Genomic DNA, 14,720 nt, shown 5'->3' with positions numbered 1-14,720 from the left:
TTGTTTCTCTAATATCCTTGATAATGACATATTCCTAATGCTTTTAATGTAATTGAACTTTTCAAAGCTATGACAGGGGCATTATAAAACAAGGGATGCAGTGAGTCAGATCAGGAGATACTAGGCAGGTAGCCAGAAACTTGATTTTAAGAGGTATGTTGGATGGGACGACAGTCTTATTGGAAGAAAATGGAGCAGAGAGGTTTAGGAGACAATTTCAGAGTGTGGGATTCAGACAACTGAAAGCACAGATATTAGTGTTGGAGAAATTAAAATTGGGCATGTTCGGGAGCCTAGAATTAAAGGCATACAGGTGTCTGGAAGAGGTTGGAGGAGATTAAAAATAGGAAAGAGTGACATCATGGAGAAATTTGTGAAGAGAAAGAATTTTAAACTCAAAGAGTTGCTTAACCTGGAGCCGATATAGGTCAGCGAGCACAGGAAATGTGCAGCACAGTGTTGGATGGCTTCAGGTTATCACAGGATACGACATGTGAGACCAGCCACGAATGGGTTAGGGTAGTCAAGTGTAAAGACATAGATGATGGCTCCAGCAGCTGATAAGCTGAAGCAGGGGCAACTGTGAAAGAGGACACTTAATGATGGTCTGGATATATGTTTGGAAGCTCAACTCAGTCAAGCTGCATGACACTGTCAGCATCCCTGCAGACAGAACACAGTGTAGATACACCTGGTCACAGCCAGATGGGTCTATCTGCTCAAACATAGATTTTCTGTTTTCATCCCACATGTTCTCAGTCAGATGCACCAACATCAAGCCGGTGTTCTTCTCTGACCACTGCCTCCTGCTGGTCAACTGCCACCTGCAGGATGCTGGCAAAGGAATGTGGGAGCTGAACGTGAAACTGTTGACACCAAAAAACACTGAGGAGCTCAAACACAGTGACACAGTTTGGAGAAACATGAAGCCCCTCTTTGAGTCTCCATCGGACTGGTGAAAAACTGTCAAGGGGAACATCAAGAGGTTCTTTATCCTCAAAGGTGTTTAGAAGGCAAGAGAGAGATGGGGAAAACTGTCCAAACTCCAGAAAAGCTTGCAAAACCTACTCCTGCTGCGAATAATGGTGGTTGATATCACGAAGGATCTCCAGGTGGTAAATAACCAGTAAGCCTTGCTCTTTGTCTCGGAGGCTTCCAAGATAAAGTCCTAGTCCAGGGTCTGCACCATGGAGCAGGATGAGACATGTTCATGATTCTCCTTCCAGAAGGTGCACAAGGATAGCTCATAGAACATAGAATGTTACAGTGCAGTACAGGCCCTTCGGCCCTCAATGTTGCACCAACCTGTGAGACCAATCTAAAGCCCATCTAACCTATGCTATTCCATTATCATCCATATGTTTATCCAATGACCATTTAAATGCCCTTACAGTTGGCAAGTCCACTACTGCTACAGGCGTGGCATTCCATGCCCTTACTATTCTCTGAGTAAAGAACCTACCTGACATCTGTCCTATATCTATTACCCCTCAGTTTAAAGTTATGTCTCCTCATGTCCACCCTATCTAACCCTCTGATTATCTTTAACCCTCAATTAAGTTACCTCTCAACCTTCTCTCTCATGAAAACAGCCTCAAGTCCCTCAGCCTTTCCTCATAAGACCTTCCCTCCATACCAGGCAACATCCGAGTAAATCTCCTTTGCACCCTTTCCAAAGCTTCCACATCCTTCCTGTAAGTGATGACCAGAACTGTACGCAATACTCCAAGTGCCGTACCAGAGTTTTGTATAGCTGCAACATGACCTCATGGCTCCAAAACTCAATCCTTCTACAAATAAAGGCTAACGCACTGTACACCTTCTTAATAACCCTATCAACCTGGGTGGCAACTTTCAGGGAACTATGCGCATGGACACCAAGATCTCTCTGCTCATCTACATTACCAAGAATCTTACCATTAGCCCAGTACTCTGTATTCCTGTTCCCCCTTACAAAGTAAATCACCTCACATTTTTCCACATTAACTCCATTTGCACCTCTCAGTCCAACTCTGCAGCTTATCTATGTCCCTCTGGCACCTGCAACATCCTTCAGCACTATTCACAACTCTACCGACTTTAGTGTCGTCTGAAAATTTACGAATCCATCCTCCTATGTCTACATCCAGGTCATATATAAAAATGACAAAGAACAATGGACCCAAAACAGATCCTTGCAGTGCACCACTAGCAACTGAACCCCAGGATGAACATATCCCATCAACCACCATCCTCTGTTTTCTTTCAGCTAGCCAATTTCTAGTCTAAACCACTAAATCACCCTCAATCCCAAGCCTCTGTTCTGCCTACAATAGCCTACCATTGGGAAACCTTATCAAAAGCTTTACTGAAATACATATACACCACATCAACTGCTTTACCCTCATCCACCTGTTTGGTCACCTTCTCAAAGAACTCAATAAGATTAGAGAGGCACCGCCTACCCTTCACCAAACGGTGTTGAGTATCCCTAATAAACTTATTCCTTTCTAGATGATTATAAATCCTATCTCTTATAATCCTTTCCAACACTTCACCCACAACCGAAGTAGGCCCACTGGTCTGTAATTACCAGAGTTGTCTCTACTCCCCTACTTGAACAAGAGGACAACATTTAATATCCTGCAGTCTGCTAGCACTATTCCTGTAGACAATGACGACATAAAGATCAAAGCCAAAGGCTCTTCAATCTCCTCCCTGGCTTCCCAGAGAATCCTCAGATAAATCCCATCTGGCCCAGGGGATTGATTTATTTTCACACTTTCCAGAATTGCTAACACTTCCTCCTTAAGAACCTCAATCCCATCTAGTCTAATAGCCTGTATCTCAGTATTCTCCTCGACATTTTCTTTTTCCTGTCTGAATATTGACAAAAAAAATTCATTTAACACCTCTTCTATCTCTTCAGACTCCACACATAACTTCCCACTACTGTCCTTGATGCCCTAATCTTACGCGAGTCATTCTTTTATTCCTGACATACCTATAGAAAGTTTTAGGGTTTTTCTTGAACCTACCCGCCAAAGACTTCTCATGTCCCCTTGTGGCTCTTCTTAGCTCTCTCTTTAGGTCCTGGCTAACTTGTAACTCTCAAGCACCCTAACTGAGCCTTCACGTCCCATATTTACAAAAGCCTCCTTCTTCCTCTTGACAAGAGATTCAATTTCTTTAATAAACCATGGTTCCCTCACTCTGTGCTCAGCAGTCTGAGGGAGAAAGATGGCTTGGTAACGACAGCTCAGTCTGACACCCTGAGCATTAGCCAATCCTTTTACATGACAGTGTATGACAGGAAGTGCACAGACAGTGCGACCTCCCAGTCATTCCTGAGCTCTATCATGGAGGTCTGAGATGACAGCACGCAGGACAGGCTGGACCAGCTGCTATCTCTGGATGAGTTGATCATGCCCCTTGAGTCCTTAGAAAAGAATAGGACTCCCAGAAGTGATGGCTTACTAACCGATTTGCATTTGGCTCTGTGGGACTTGATTGGTCAGGACCTGCTGGAGATGTATAACATATGTGAATCCATGAGGAAAGGTATCATCACCCTCATCTGCAAGTGGAAGGGGGAGAGGGAGGAAATCAGAAATTGGTGACCATTCTCACTGTTGGACACAGATCACAAAATCCTGTAGAAGGTCATCGGTAACCAGGTCAGGTCTGCTCTGGGATCAGTGATTCTCCCCGACCAAACCTGTGCTGTACCAGGCAGGATGATCTCTGACAGTCTCACACTTCTCAGGGATATGATTGCCCACGTGCAGGGCAGGGGGGGTGGATGCCTGCCTCATCAGCCTGGACCAGGAGAAGGCCTTTGACAGGATATTGCACACCTACATGTGGGATGTGCTCTCCAAACTGGGCTTTGGGAAGGGAATCTGTAGTTGGATCCAACTGCTGTACACCAACAGCATTAGTGCAGTCTCATTGGGAATCGGAAAGCTTCCCAGTCAGATCCGCAGTCAGGTAGGGCTGCCCACTCTCTCCTGCCTTGTTTGTGTGTTGTATAGAGCCTATTGCTGAGTCTATCAGAAAGGATGTGAGCCTGAGAGGGGTCACTACTCCAGGCAGCAGGCCTGCAGGTCAAAGCCTCCCTGTCACGGATGGTATCGCCGTTTTCTGCTTGGATCCGCTGTCAGTGCATAGACTCCCCAGCATCTACAACCAGTTCAAACTGGTCATGGGAGCCAAGGGAAATCAAGGCAAGAGTGAGGCCGTGTTCTTTGGGAACTGGGCCCACCAATCCTTCATTGCCCTCACTGTCAGGACAGATTTCCTGAATATGGTTTGGAGGAGCCGGGGCATATGTCAAAACTTGGGAGGAGCATATCCCCAAGGTGGCACAGAAACTGGGCAGATGGGAGCACTGGTCCCCCTCTAATGACATTAAAAACCTGGTCATCAGGTGTGAGGCATTCTCTCTGTTATTGCACGTGGCACAGGGCTGGCTCATTACCCAAACCTGTGCCAGTGCTGTCACCTGAGCCAAAGTCCACTTCACTTGGAGGGCCAGGATGGGCCAGGTCAGCACGGACACTAAGTGCAAAACTCTGGATGGGGAGAGGAATGTACCCAGAGCCCCCCCTCATCCTCATGGCCACCTTAGTGTGCAGCTGCATCAAGCTGTAGACCTTTGATACGCATATACCAAGAGTCACTTCATTCTGAGGTTCTACCTGTCCCTGATGTTGTGGAGGATGGGCCTGGCCTTGTTGCCCTGGAATGCTCAAAGTAGTTGACCTGTCCCGTATCATCTGTCTTTTGTGGAGAAATTTGCAAAGAAAACTACTGTTGACCATAAGCTCATCAGAAGTGGTCAGCACATAGTGTCCTCAAGACCCTGTGGGAAAAGGAGAGAGTGGATCCTATCGGGTGGTTCCCTGAGCAGATTCTCACAGTCATTTGGCAGAATGCCTCTTCACCAGGTTTCCCAACAAACACCAGGACATCGTTTGGCTGGTGGTGAGAAGGGATGTGGCAGGGAGTTACTTCACGTACACCCGGTCAGTCTGCGACACCACACGCTGCCCTCGTAGCAGCTTCCTGAGATTAGAGACTGTCAGACATCTCCTGCTGCCCTGTGCTTTTGCAAAGGCAGTCTGGAGAAAGATGCAGTGGTTTTTTTTGTCAAAGTTTGTCCCGAGCAGCTCCATGACACAGGATGTTGGTCTGGGATGCACAAAAACAGAAACTCCACCTGGAGGACCATCAACTCGGTGAAAGATGCTCTTTGATCTGCCTGAAAGTTGTTGGTCTTCCAGAACAAGGCGGTGACATCGATAGAGTGTTGCAGACTGGCACATTCCAAGGTCCAGGACTACATGCTGAGGGGCATAGTAAAGCTTGGGGCAGCTGCTGGCAAAGCGCAGTGGGGAGAAACCAATGTCTGAGGTCTTTCTGCTGAAGTTAATTGGGGGCCTGTTCAGTTATCAGACCCTCCCGGTGCCTCAAAACATGCAAATATAGGGCTATAGTCAAACTCGAATGTTTGCTTTGTTTCTTCGTATCCTACTGTACAGAACCGAACTGCTTCAGTAATTATGTGTGTATATAAACGCATTTTCATGAATAAAATATATTTTTGAAATCAAAAAAAAAGGAAGTTCATTCTGGTTCAGTTTCATACAGTCACCATGGAGATGGATGGAGTGTATGCCCTGATAACAGTAGTTTTGAATATCTTTGATTTCCCTGAATCCAAGTTGAGTTTTAGGTCAATATATATTTCCCGTGGGTGAACTAATGCATCAAGTCAATTCAAATCTGAAGTTCCCATGTGTCTGAGTTTAGAGGCCAAGTAAAGGGCAGAACCCAACTGTGAAAATGACAATCGCAAAAACAACATGTGACCACGGAAAGTAATTATTCTAGGATGAAACTGGGTGCACTGGGGGGCATGGTGGCTCAGTGGTTAGCACTGCTGCCCCACAGTGCCAGGGACCCGGGCTCAATTCCCGCCTCTGGCAACTATCTGTGTGGAGTTTGCACATTCCCCCCGGGTCTGTGTGGGTTTCCTCTGGGTGCTCCAGTTTCCTCCCACAAGATTTGCAGGTCAGGTGAATTGGCCATGTTAAGTGCATTAGTCAGAGGGAAATGGGTCTGTGTAGGTTACTCTTCGGAGGACCAGTGTGGACTTGTTGGGAATCTAATCTAATTAATAATGAAATTTTAGGACAGTTAGTTTGATTTATTTTCAATTGGCTCAGTTACACTTTAATTCAAGTCATTGAATGAATTAGATAATATCCAAGGTCTGATAGGCTGCTGCATGGTAAATAAATAGACCAGCCAGTCTTCTTCTGTTCGAGGTTTTCTGCAGCTATTGATTAATACCCTCAGAATGTCTTCGTGGTTACTTTGCAGATCCATGTAATTTGAGTTAGTTCCAGCAGAGGGAGCTAAGATAGTTTTCCAAATGGTCATCACGAATGAATGGCATAGGAACCACACACATTTTAACAGTATCTTTATTGAATGTCACAGAGAGGTGACAAATAGCTTGGTTAAAAATAAAAGTCACTCAACACCAGGTTATAGTCCAACAGGTTTAATTGGAAGCACACTAGCTTTCGGAGCGACGCTCCTTCATCAGGTGATAGTGGAGGGCTCAATCCTAACACAGAATTTAGAGCAAAAATTTACAAAGTGGTGTAACTGATTGAGCCCTCCACTGTCACCTGATGAAGGAGCGTCGCTCCGAAAGCTAGTGTGCTTCCAATTAAACCTGTTGGACTATAACCTGGTGTTGTGTGACTTTTAACTTTGTACACCCCAGTCCAACACCGGCATCTCCAAATCTTGGTTAAAGAATTAGCTTTTAAGCAGAAGGTCACAAAAAGGGAATGAGTGAAGAAAAGGAAGAAAATGCAAAGGACCCGTGAGTGAGTGTCAGAGCCTGCAGGAAGTGAGTACTGCAGATGCTGGAGATCAGAATTGAAACATGTGGTGCTGGAAAAGCACTGCCAGTCAGGCAGCATCCGAGGAACAGGACAGTCAATGTTTCAAGCATCAGCACTTCATTGGGAATGTGGGGGTGGCCCAAGGGGGCTGAGAGATAAATGGGAGGGGTGTGAGGCTGCGGGGGGAGTAACTGGGAATACAATAGGTAGATGGAGATGGGGACTGATGGTGATAGGTTGGAGAGGAGGGTAGACTAGATAGGGGGGGCAAAGTAGATGGAAAGGTAGGACAGTTCAAGAGGGTGGTGCCAAGTTGGAAGGTTGTTTCTGGGATAAGGTGGGGGGAGGGAAAATGAAGAAACTGGAGAAGTCCACATTGATCCCATGTGGTTGGAGGGTCCCAAGGTGGAAGAAGAGGCGACACGACGCCTGGAGGAAGAACGCCTCATCTTCCTCCTTGGGACCGGCCAACCGCACCGGATCAATGTAGATTTCACCAGTTTCCTCACTTCCCCTGGGCCTGCACTCTGTTTTGTTCCTGAACAGGAATGGCACGTGGTTATGGCCAGTGGAGGCTTTTGACTTGGGAAGACTGTTGCTGACCAGGAATCTCTCCTGCTCTAATCGTCCGCCATTAGCAGATTAAGACGATTTTACGGAATGATGATCAACTTGTTTGGTCAGGTCATGACACACCGTCTGTCAGCATCAAGTCCTGAGGTACGAGCTGAATCCGAGGATTCCAATCCTGAATACAGACTCAACCACTGAGACGCAAGAGCTTGTCCACACAATGCAAACTCAGTGGGTGGAGGCACAACCAGAAATTTGAGAATGATAAACAAGGGAAGGCACAGGAGGAAGGAGAGTTCATGGAATAGAGGAAGGGAAGGCGCTGCAACATAGCTGAGGAAGATTTGAACAGAAAAAAAATATGAATTTTGAATAGAATTCACAAGGTGACTTTTTTTAAAGGAAGGACTGAAGTGATGAGATGATCAGAATTTGATGTAAGATACAATGCTAACAGCACGGTTTCGAATGACCTGAATTTTATGGAGATTGAATAATGCATCCTAAAGAATATCTGTGTCTGAAAAACAATGACATGGAGAATGTTTCAGTGGTAAATGGATTGAAGGCAGGGTGCATTATGGAGCTGAAAGCAAGGAGTCTTTGTGATGGAAATAGTTTGGAAATACACCTCAGAATTGTTTTGCTTTATGGCTTGTTAGAGTGGATTAATAAACTTTTATCAAGACACTTACCACACAGGGAGCATTTAACATAAAAATACTTAATTTTAATCATTAAGGATTTGAGAAATTGGTAGCAGGTTTATACAATTGCAGAACTTGCAGATTTATCTGAGTGTGCAGCCACCTCAGAAAAAATAGAAATTGAGACTGAATTCTCAATTGCACCACTTCCTGCAGTGACGCACACAGCAAATGTAACCACACCCATTCAAATGTTTACAAAAAGATTCGTGATGATGTTGAATGGCCTGTTTCTGCCTGAGATGATGGCCACAAAAAGAAATGGAGTTGATGACAAAGATGGAAGGCTTATGGTGGGAGCAGGAGAGTCATTGTCGTAGAGGTGTACAGCACAAAAACAGACCCTTTGTTCGAACTTGTCCATGCCAACCAGATATCCCAACCCAATCTAGTTCCATCTGCCAGCACCCGGCCCATATTCGTCCAAACCCTTCCTGTTCATTGACCATCCAGATGCCTTTTGAATGCTGCAATTCCTCCTTACCCCTTGCCCCTGAGGTCTCTTTTATATCTTTCCCCTCTCACCCTAAACCTATGCCCTCTAGTTCTGGACTCTCCCATCCTAGGGAAAAGACTTTGTCCATTTATCCCATTCATGCCCCTCATGATTTTATAAACCACTATAAAGTTGCCCCTCAGTCTCTGATGCTCCAGGGAAAACAGCCTCTCCCTAAAGCTCAAATCCTCCAACCCTGGCAACGTCGTTGTAAACCCTTTCTGAGCCCTTTCATGTTTTACAACATCTTTCTGATAGGACGGAGACCAGAATTGCAGGCAATATTCCAAAACTGGCCTAACCAATGTCCTGTACAACTGCAACATGACCTCCCAACCCCTGCACTCAATATTCTGACCAATAAAGGAAAGTATACTAAACGCCTTCTTCACTATCCTATCTACCTGCGACTCCACTTTCAAAGAGCTATGAACCTGCACTCCAAGGTCGCTTTGTTCAGCAACATTTCCTAGGACCTTACCATTAAGTGTATAGGTCCTGCTAAGATTTGTTTTCCCAAAATGCAGCACCTCATATTTATCTAAATTAAACTCCATCTGCCACTTCTTAGCATATTGGCCCATCTGGTCAAGATCCCATTGTAATCTGAGGTAACCTTCTTCGCTGTCCACTACACCTCCAATTTTGAAGTCATTTGCAAACTTACTAACTATACCTCTTATGCTCACATCCAAATCACTTATATAAATGATGAAAAGTAGTGGACCCAGCACCGATCCTTGTGGCACTCCACTGGTCACAGGCCTCCAGTCTGAAAAACAACCCTCCACCACCACCCTCTGTCTTCTACCTTTGAGCCAATTCTGTATCCATATGGCTAGTTCTCCCTGTATTCTATGAGATCTAACCCTGCTAACCAGGCTCTCATGGGGAACCTTGTCAAATCCTTACTGAGGTCCATATAGATCACGTCTATCGCTCTGCCCTTATCAATCATCTTTGTTATTTCTTCAAAAAACTCAATCAAGTTTGTGAGACATGATTTCCCATGCACAAAGCCATGTTGACTATCCCTAATTAGTCCTTGCCTTTCCAAATATACGCACATCCTGTCCCTAAGGATTCTCTCCAACAACTTGCCCACCACCAATGTCAGACTCACTGGTCTATAGTTCCCTGGCTTGTCCTTACCACCTTTCTTAAACAATGGCACCATGTTTGCCAACCTCCAGTCGTCCGGCACCTCACTTGTGACTATCGATGATACAAGTATCTCAGCAAGGGGCTTCCTCACGTCCCTAGTTTCCCACAGAGTTCTAGGGTACACCTGATCAGGTCCTGGGATTTATTCACTTTTATGCATTTCAAGACATCCAGCACTTCCTCCTCTGTAATATGGACATTTTTCAAGATGTCACCATCTATTTCCCTACAGTCTATATCTTCCATGTCATTTTCCACAGTAAATACTGATGCAAGATACTCATTTAGTATCTCCCCCATGTCCTGCGGCTCCACACAAAGGTTGTCTTGCTGATCTTTGAGGGGCATTATTCTCTCCCTTGTTACCCTTTTGTCCTTAATGTATTTGTAAAAAGCCTTTAGTTTCTCCTTAACCATTTGCCAAAGCTATCTCATGTCTGCTTTTTGCCCTCCTGATTTCCCTCTCAAGTATACTCCTACTTCCTTTATTCTCTTCCAAGGATTCACTCGATCTCTCCTGTCTGTACCTGATATATGTTTCCCTCTTTTTCTGAACCAAACCCGCAATTTCTTTAGTCATCCAACATTCCCTATATCTTCCAGCCTTTCCTTTCACCCTGACAGGAATATACTTTCTCTGGATTCTTGTTATCTCATTTCTGAAGGCTTCCCATTTTCCAGCCATCCCTCTACCTGTGAACATCTGCCCCAATCAGCTTTTAAAAGTTCTTGCCTAATAACATCAAAATTGGCCTTTCTCCAATTTAGAACTTCAACTTTTAGATCTGTTCTATTGTTTTCCATCACTATTTTATAACTAATAGAATTGTGGTTGCTGGCCCTAAAGTGCTCCCCCACTGACACCTCAGTCACCTGCCCTGCCTTATTTCCCAACAGTAGGTCAAGGTTTGGTGCTTCTCTCGTAGGTACATCCACAGACTGAAACTGAAAGTCAGAGGAGTGTTAGATGACGTGTCTCTGCAGGTGACCAAGAATTTTAGACGGTGAATAAAGTGTCAACAGCTGAATAACCAGTGAAGGGATAACCTATAATCTGATTAAGCGAGGCAGAGAGTCAATGACAAAAAAAAATTAACATAAGGTGGTGCTGGAGTCAAACCAAATTACTGGAATAACATGATTGGTATAAGAGTCATATGCCAAGGGTTTAACTAAAGTAATAAGTAATTCAAAACTGTACAAGCTAATTGAGGGAGTGAGATCACAACAATTTACCAAGTTGATGGTGTCAAAACAGGTCAGTAAGGAAGATTTTACAGATACAGAACAGTACGGATGGGTCACATATGCAGTTCCTTACTGTCCTGTTTTGGTGGCATCAGCTTGACAAATTGCTATAATCTCCCCGCCTTAATTAGTTTGTCAGTTTTAAATTACTTATTACTTCGGTTAGACCCTTGGCATGCAACTCTTACACCTATCATGTTATTCCAGTCATTTAGTCCATCTGCAGTACCACCTGATGCTCAATTTCAAAATTATCTCTCTGACTCATTTGGTCACCTGCAGAGGCGTATTATCTGACACTGATCTTTTGATCTCTCTGCCATTAAACTCTGTGGCTGTGTGCTCTTCTCTCTCAGTTCACCTGACGAAGGAGCAGCACCCCGAAAGCTTGTGATTTCAAGTAAACCTGTAGGATTATAATGTGGTGTCACGTGACTTCAAATTAAACAAGATGTCTCTGCCTTTAAACTCTGTGGCTGTGTGCTCTTCTCTCTCACTTCACCTGACAAAGGGGCTGCACTGCGAAAGCTTGTGATTTCAAATAAACCAGTTGGACTATAACCTGATGTCAAGTAAAAAATGAGGTCTGCAGATGCTGGAGATCACAGCTGCAAATGTGTTGCTGGTCAAAGCACAGCAGGCCAGGCAGCATCTCAGGAATAGAGAATTCGACGTTTCGAGCATAAGCCCTTCATCAGGAATAAGAGAGAGAGAGCCAAGCAGGCTAAGATAAAAGGTAGGGAGGAGGGACTAGGGGGAGGGGCGATGGAGGTGGGATAAGTGGAAGGAGGTCAAGGTGAGGGTGATAGGCCGGAGTGGGGTGGGGGCGGAGAGGTCAGGAAGAGGATTGCAGGTTAGGAGGGCGGTGCTGAGTCCCCTTCCTAGACCTTTCCATTTCTATCTCGGGATTCACCTGGACTGTCTCAGACTCCTCCCTCCCCTTCCTAGACCTTTCCATTTCTATCTCGGGATTCACCTGGACTGTCTCAGACTCCTCCCTCCCCTTCCTAGACCTTTCCATTTCTATCTCGGGCGACCGACTCAACACAGACCACCCCGACCTGAAATTCACCTGGACTGTCTCAGACTCCTCCCTCCCCTTCCTAGACCTTTCCATTTCTATCTCGGGCGACCGACTCAACACAGACATCTATTATAAACCGACTGACTCCCACAGCTACCTGGACTACACCTCCTCCCACCCTGCCCCCTGTAAAAACGCCATCCCATATTCCCAATTCCTTCGTCTCCGCCGCATCTGCTCCCAGGAGGACCAATTCCAACACCGCACAGCCCAGATGGCCTCCTTCTTCAAGGACCGCAGATTCCCCCCAGACGTGATCGACGATGCCCTCCACCGCATCTCCTCCACTTCCCGCTCCTCCGCCCTTGAGCCCCGCTCCTCCAACCGCCACCAAGACAGAACCCCACTGGTTCTCACCTACCACCCCACCAACCTCCGCATACAACGTATCATCCACCGCCATTTCCGCCACCTCCAAACGGACCCCACCACCAAGGATATATTTCCCTCCCCTCCCCTATCAGCGTTCCGCAAGGACCACTCCCTTCGTGACTCCCTCGTCAGATCCACACCCCCCACAAACCCAACCTCCACCCCCGGCACCTTCCCCTGCAACCGCAGGAAATGTAAAACTTGCGCCCACACCTCCACACTCACTTCCCTCCAAGGCCCCAAGGGATCCTTCCATATCCGCCACAAGTTCACCTGTACCTCCACACACATCATCTATTGCATCCGCTGCACCCGATGTGGCCTCCTCTATATTGGTGAGACAGGCCGCTTACTTGCGGAACGCTTCAGAGAACACCTCCGGGCCGCCCGAACCAACCAACCCAATCACCCCGTGGCTCAACACTTTAACTCTCCCTCCCACTCCACCGAGGACATGCAGGTCCTTGGACTCCTCCACCGGCAGAACACAACTACACGACGGCTGGAGGAGGAGCGCCTCATCTTCCGCCTGGGAACCCTCCAACCACAAGGTATGAATTCAGATTTCTCCAGTTTCCTCATTTCCCCTCCCCCCACCTTGTCTCAGTCAGTTCCCTCAACTCAGCACCGCCCTCCTAACCTGCAATCCTCTTCCTGACCTCTCCGCCCCCACCCCACTCCGGCCTATCACCCTCACCTTGACCTCCTTCCACCTATCCCACCTCCATCGCCCCTCCCCCTAGTCCCTCCTCCCTACCTTTTATCTTAGCCTGCTTGGCTCTCTCTCTCTTATTCCTGATGAAGGGCTTATGCTCGAAACGTCGAATTCTCTATTCCTGAGATGCTGCCTGGCCTGCTGTGCTTTGACCAGCAACACATTTGCAGCTATAACCTGATGTCACGTGACTTCAGACTATCCACCTCAGTCCAACACCAGCACATCCACTTTCACATCTACCTCCAGATCAGATTATATGACCCAGGATATTGAAGAAGTAACGTGATAGCATTGCAGGGAATGGAGAGAACTGTTGGATCTGGGTGACATCCTCATGAATGTGAAAACTGATTCCATTTCTCTGGGAAGGATAGTGATGGAATAATTAGGACACTGGTCTAGTAATCTAATAATCCAGAAAACATGACAATTTGAAAATCTCTGTTCAACTTTAAAAAGCTGGAACTGAAAAAACAATAAAGAGTTACCAGATTATCATACAAACCCAATTGGTTCCTTAATCCCTTTTAGAGAAAAATAAATCCGCTGTTGTTAAATGGTCTGGCCTAATGACTCCAGCGTTGAAAAATGTCATGCTGGAAAAACACAGCAGGCCAGGCAGCATCCGAGGAGCAGGAGAATCGACGTTTTGGGCATAAGCCCTTCTTCAGGAATGAGGCTGGTGTGCCAAGCGGGCTGAGATAAAAGGTGGGGGGAGGTGGGGGAAATTGGGGGAGGGGCACTGGGAATTCGATAGGTGGAAGGAGGTGAGGGTGAGGGTGGTAGGTCGAAGAGGGGGTGTGGCGGAGAGGTCAGGAAGAAGATTGCAGGTCAAGAGGGTGGTGCTGAATCCAGGGATTGGGACTGAGATAAGGTGGGGGGAGGGGAAATGAGGAAGCTGGAGAAATCTACATTCATCCCATGTGGTTGGAGGGTTCATAGGCGGAAGATAAGGTGCTCTTCCTCTAGGCGTCATGTGGCCAGGGTCTGGCGATGGAGGAGGCCAAGGACCTGCACGTCATTGGCGGAGTGGGAGGGGGAGTTAAAGTATCATCCTCCGGCATTTCCGCCACCTCCAAACAGACCTCACCACCAGGGATATATTTCCCTCCCCACCCCTATCAGCGTTCCAGAGAGACCACTCCCTCTGCGACTCCCTCGTCAGGTCCACACCCCCCACCAACCTAACCTCCACTCCCGGCACCTTCCCCTGCAAAAGGAGTGCAAAACTTGCGCCCACACCTCTCCCCTCACCTCCCTCCAAGGCTCCAATGGATCCTTCCATATCCGTCGCAAATTCACCTGCACCTCCACACACATCATTTACTGTATACGCTGCACCCGATGTGGCCTCCTCTATATTGGGGAGACAGGCCGCCTACTTGTGGAACGTTTCAGAGAACACCTCTGGGACACCTGCACCAACCAACCCAACCACCCTGTGGCTGAACACTTT

Source organism: Hemiscyllium ocellatum, chromosome 21 (genome assembly GCF_020745735.1).
Source record: "Hemiscyllium ocellatum isolate sHemOce1 chromosome 21, sHemOce1.pat.X.cur, whole genome shotgun sequence".
Taxonomy (NCBI): domain Eukaryota; kingdom Metazoa; phylum Chordata; class Chondrichthyes; order Orectolobiformes; family Hemiscylliidae; genus Hemiscyllium; species Hemiscyllium ocellatum.
Note: the sequence above shows the minus strand (reverse complement) of the source record.